The 6,000-nt window shown below is 40.6% G+C and overlaps 1 protein-coding gene across 1 annotated transcript in view; it reads left to right on the forward strand.

Moving 5' to 3' along the window:
• The window catches only part of TMEM114 (transmembrane protein 114), a 64,698-nt gene extending 59,426 nt beyond the window's left edge, over positions 1-5,272 (forward strand). Inside the window, exon 8 of the mRNA XM_054212607.1 lies at positions 5,202-5,272. The gene's annotated coding sequence lies outside the window, so the exon portion shown is untranslated. The remainder of the gene's footprint in view (positions 1-5,201) is intronic.
• The last annotated feature ends 728 nt before the right edge of the window (positions 5,273-6,000 follow it).

The following is a 6,000-nucleotide window of genomic DNA, read 5'->3' on the forward strand; positions in this document are numbered from 1 at the left end:
CCAGAGGAATTCTGTACCAGCCAACTCTGTGATCAATAAATATGCTATTGATGGAAAATGAGGGAAGGACTTAAGGAATCATTAAAGGTCAGCTGATTTGTCCCTAAAGCTCATATGCTCAGCATCTGTTTACTACTTAAGAGTCACAGACTGAGACAGTGAAATTCACCTGGGAAAGAGGTTTGATTTTGTATGGCTGACCGAAATTTGTATCTCTTAACACTGAAGAATATTCATTTCTAGCTTCTGCATGAGCAGTCATATTAGTCACTTCTGCTTCCACTGTTCTTTGATGTAAAACAAGTAAGATTGTTCTATTTAATTTCAAATAAAAAACCCCAAGCCCAATAAAGCATCACTCACAAAGCTTGGAGCACTGCAGCTTCATCACCCAAAATGCTGCTACTCTAAATTTGGTTCAGCTACAAAGATTGCATCTTTTAGTACATTATAAATAAACTGTTTAGGATACTATTGCAAGAGTCAACGCCACATGCTGGAAAAAAAGCAATTAGAAGAAAAGAAAGCTAGGAGAGGTGGGGATCTCCATGTGTAATATACACTTTGTAACCCAGCAGAGCATCCAGAGCCACAGGGGCAAACTGCGTTTCCTGCTGGGCTTGAAACACTTTGTCTGCTTTATTAACTTCCAGTAGTGATAGGGGAACTGTAGCCTCAGTTAGAAAAAATATCCACCTTTAATATAAAGATTCCTAGTGATGAAAACTATCACAACCCTCATTAAATTGTTCCTCTGCTTAGGAAACTTCACTGTTAGCAACTTGAAATGTATGTCTGGAATATACACAATTTGGGTTGCTTAAAGTTGAAGAATTTGGGTTCTACTATAGATTTCCTCGTTTAGGCAGAGGTTCCTGCTTTCTGGTGGCTTTTACCTTTCCAGTTACTTACTCTATCGCCAAGTCATTTTGTATACGTATTTTGTATTTGTACTCTGTTTGACCTTTCAGTACACCTATTGATTTATTTTCTTTTCAGCTTTCTAAGTTCATAGTTTTACTTTGTCATCTGCATAGCAATGTTTTACTGAAGTCTATTTATTAAATGCTCTTCCTATATGTACCAGGTTAATAATTTCTCTAAGAAGATTAAAGTTACTTCGAGAAGATCTATTTTCCATACTTTGTTGATCAGCATGAACAGTAGCGTGTACCTTTCAGTCTCTGTTAGTTGAATTAAATATGAGCTTTTCCTTTGTTTTCCCATACTGATGTCAGCCTGAGGACCTCTGTTACCTCAGCCATCTTGCCCATACTTTTTGATGAATTTACAAGGAACTAGTATTCTCTAAGTTTTCTGGAATTCTCCCCTGTCCACGGGTTACTGAGAAATCAACATTAGCTGCCAAAAAAGCTTCTCAGCCAGCTGCTTTAAAATTCCTCAATGCAAATTGCCCAGAACTTCTGATTTAAGTATGTCTAACTACAGTAGCTGTTGATTAATATCCTCTTTAGTTACAGTAGGAATAGAAAGTATATTACCATCATCATATAACAAATACATCATCCTTTCTCCCCTATACTGAGCAGATATCTTTATTGACTTCTCTTGCATTGTTACTAAATAAAAAAGTATCTATTGTTTCTGTTTGGGAACAGACCTACTGGCCTGTTATGAGGGTTTTTTTCCACTCCAGAAATGTTTTGCTAAAACTGTTCCCTTATTAATGTCCTCAACTACAGATTTTGTTTTTCTTGTCAATTATCTATCCTCTTTTCCTATCAAATCCATCTTTTTCCTCCTTATCGGTAAGATTTACTTTTATGGCTGCATTCCTTTCCTTCCTGCTGCAGAGGTTTTTGATTTATTATGCTGAGCTTATTCTGTTGTGTTTTTACACAGATACAACCTTCTTTCTTCTGTTAAGATATTCTTAAGTAGTTCTTACAGAGCTCTCATATTTTCTGCCTTATTTCCTTCTTTTAGTTGATTTTGCTCGAAATGTTTTTCGGCTTTATAAAGCCAACTTTCCTAAGGCACCGCTGTATACTGTACTGCTTCAAACTTCATTTTGTTTGCATATAGCAACATTAGTTGAATTATTACCACTTGTATGTCAATAATGAAATGAAGCCAAGACTGGTCCTTCCTGTAGGTATTTTCCCTTTATTCAAAAGCACATCAAATATAAGTAAAAATCACGCATAAAACTGACTCATTCACTCCTGACACTGAAGTCTTCCTTTCTCGTAAAGGTTCCTCATCTTTCCTACAGGAAAGACCTGGCTGCTGAGTTAAACCAGGAGAAATGCCAGCCTCACCAGAGGAGTTTTATAGCTCCCTGTGGGATATGGCAACTCAGTCCAGCTGGGCCCAGGCACAAATTTCTCATTCCCCCATGGCAGTGTTCCCTGGCAGTCCCTGAAATGAGGACAGGCAGCTGTGAGGTGTCCTCTGTCAAGGCAAAGAGCATTAACCCTCTTCTTATCCTTACGAAGGAACCATTCAGACCCCGTGGGCTCTGCCCCAAAGTCACCTGGCGTCCAGGGGAAGCTCTCCCCAGGGAGTTCTGTGCTGGGCTGGCTTCAAGCCTGTGCTGGTGCTGGAGGTAAAGGATCAGAGCTTGGCCTCTTCATAGGCTGCATTTTGCAGGTTTCTGTGCAGCGCTCCTATTCACTTGGCTGCTAGCTAAGAGAATAAGCTGCTTTAAGTATTAGTGTCTACACGGAGCAGGTTCAGGCTGCTCACTGTTTCAGTTCAAGGGAGAGAACGAGCTGATATTCCCCACTGCTCCCTCTCCTTAAAGTCCAGTGTCGTGCCCTCAAAACAAAACCCCTATTTAGTTTCGTTCCCTGGACTAAAACGTCTGCACACTGTTTTCCTCACTTGCACTTGTGTTTGGATCTTTACTCATAGCTGCTGTAATTGAAAATGGTTAATGTGCAACGACTTCGCTAGGTGGTTAACAGATCCAATTAGGGCTGAGTTCAATATCTGTTACGTTGCTTTGCAGAGGACCAAAACCAGCTTACATCTTAACTTCAAATCTGATTAGAGGAAAAAAAAATCTTTCAGAAGTTCCTTCCCAGTATATCTCCTCTGTCTCTGAAAGTACTTGGATTTGTGTGTGTGTCTTCAGAGGCTGAATAGCACTGTAAACAGGCGACATAGCCAGCAAAGGCAGAGCGCTCTTGCAGAGGGACTGCTTGGTAACGCCACTGTGGGCTGCCCAAGTCTTGCTGTCTGCCGTGAGGTGGCATTTCTGTGGGCGCATCACTAGCCCCTTCCAGCCCACGCTGGGTTTAACAAACACGCGCTTCATGACAGGGTGCTGTGGCTACAGCGGTCTTTAAAACTGTCCCTGACTGGTGAGGTGGCCTGGCTCTGTGCTGCTGGAGCTGGGGCAGCGCCCACAGCCAGGGGTCTCTGCCCGCTCACCCTGCACAGCCCAAATGTCCCGTCCCACGGAAAGGCTGAAGTCAGCTGTGCCTCCACATGTGACTGATGGCATGGTATGACAAATACAGTAACGAAGCTTCTTTATAGCTGCTCTTCCCCCTCTTCAACCAAAAAAAGAAAAAAAGAATTCTATTTTGGAATTTAGGCTGTAGGCTTAAATACTATATATGCATGAATTTTCAACATGTGATATTGTATTTTATAAAACCGTGGCAAAGAAAATATGTTGAATGCTTGGCAGATTCCTCCCCCTCAGTCCTGCTCCTAACATTAGGTACCTATTGCGGAGCGAGGAATGTTCCCTCCCGATAGGTAGGTTTTGACAGTAGCTTGCTTTTGTGATGGCAAGCGAGCCATAAAAAAAAAAAAAAAAGAAAGAAAAGTTACGGCAAATTAATACGTCTCCTCTTCTGAATATGTTATTTCCATTAAAATTTTAGAAGAGTTTGAAGTGACAGTAAATGTGGCCTTATTTTAGAATGGTTTCCATAACACTGCGCAACAGTTGCCAATGGCACTTATCCCTTCTCGTACATACGCACACAGCTATTTAGCTGACAACAGCGTTTAAGCCATTAAACAAGATAATATTGCAACTGTTATGCAATGGTAAAGCTCACTCGTGAAAGAAGTATTTGGTGTTTTAAGCTGAAAGTCGACATTTGTTCCATATTCATTTATATCTTCTTTATTAGAAATGTATAATTTAATGTAATACTCAAGGCCCTTAGGGTATACACTCTGTTACCTATAAAACATTCATGCACATTGAACACTTTTTTTGGTGCCAGTTCTTGGCTTTGCACAGCTGCTATACAATACTGAGTATTCTAACTAACAACAAGCCTTAATTGAGTTTAGGTGTTCGAGTCATTTATTTAAATTTAGTAGTGTGAATAATTTATTTCAATTTACATTTTAATTATTTTACCCACTTTTTTGGGAGTAACCTCATTTTCCAGCTTCTGAAAAAATAATCGGCATATGTTTACTGCAGCAACATTCACACTTACTAAATTCTCTGAGAAGTTTAGTTCCAAACTGAGAAATACTAATGAATTATTCATACATCAGGCATTAGCTGGAATTAAATTAGAGTGTCCAGATCTAAAAGAAACCTAACCTTCTAATACCCAACAGTCCTTAAGGCTCCCTAAGGATTGTTATCTGCCATCAGAAGTTGGACTAAGTGCCATTTAAGTATGGCAAAATATGAACATTTCTGCAGTCAATGTGGGTTTATATGTTTTTGTTTACTATTATACATTATTATTTATCTGTAATTGAACGGTTTATTGGAACATCGTACATCACATGGGAGTTCCTTGTGCTCTTTTCCCAGGAATTTTTATCACCCAAAGAAAACGTATTTATTTATTTATTTTTTAATATTAGTTTACTTTGCAAAAATGGACTAAACAAGGCAATTTTTTTCCCCATGTAACTAATAGAAAGTGAAGATCTGAGATAGGAATTCCATTTCCAGCTGGTGCTTATTGTATTTAGGGGCCTCACAAGTGAGGAATCGGATACATATTCACGTGTACGAGCATCTAAGAAGTTCACCAGTGTGCCCAGAGCTCAGCCCAATTTACACAAGCTGCAGTGTGCTGTATTGGTTGTACGTTGGTTGGGAGAACTGCAAGGAAGTCCAAGCTCAAGGGACTTACGTCCTCAGAAATAAATGGGGACTTTGGTGGGAATCACAGAATTGTAGGGGTTGTTTTTATTCACTGACAAGTGCTAATTGCTCATTCTCTGAAAATCTGCTTTCTTTAAAGGTGGGCCTGGAAAAAAGGAGGCACCCAAAACCAGACCAAACTAAAAAAGTGACAAACAGCTTAAAGCCCGTAGTTCGGGGTGCCAAGCCTGTAGCATTGCCTGCCCCGCGTCGAGGATCTCTGGGGCACACCGGTTGCCTGATGCTGCGCTCTCTGAGCCCTGCGGCGCTGAGGTGAGCACAAATTCCTACCCCTGAGCCAGTGTAATTTCCTTGTAGTAGGTGGAAAAATTGGAAGGCAGCTAATTTTGTTTGCAGAATTATGTAAGACTTTAAAAGCTTCTGCTCATATCTGAAAATAAGCCCTGAGCAGTTATTATCAGGGAGCCATAGGCAGACATGGTTTTACCCAGTTCTCTTGCTGTTTCCTGGGCATTAGCTGCAAACCTTGTTCTTGCAACCAGACATGTCAATAGTTTAGCTCAGTTCACTGGAGCTATTTAGATACATAATTATTTGCATGCCACAGTCTTCAGGACTCATCGGTTTAACCTATGAAGTGCTGCTGCTGTTTAAACTACGGCTCCCCCACTGCACACAGGGATGAATCCAGGTTGTTCATCCAGGGCACAGCCTGGTAATTTGTTCACCAAAGAGCATCTGTAACAGTTCTCTCTGATTCTTTCCTGGGTTTCCAGTGCATTCAGCCTCAGGGTCTAACTGAGTGCTAACATTAAGACATATGGTATGATCTGATTTTGGAGGAATTTAGGCTCTGAGAAATATCTAGGCTCTGAATCCAGCTCTTACAGAACATCTCTCAGTGGCAGCTGCCTGCAGAGGTTTCAGTGTTAACGGGA

The sequence above is a fragment of the Rissa tridactyla genome, chromosome 8, assembly GCF_028500815.1.
Source record: "Rissa tridactyla isolate bRisTri1 chromosome 8, bRisTri1.patW.cur.20221130, whole genome shotgun sequence".
Lineage (NCBI taxonomy): Eukaryota > Metazoa > Chordata > Aves > Charadriiformes > Laridae > Rissa > Rissa tridactyla.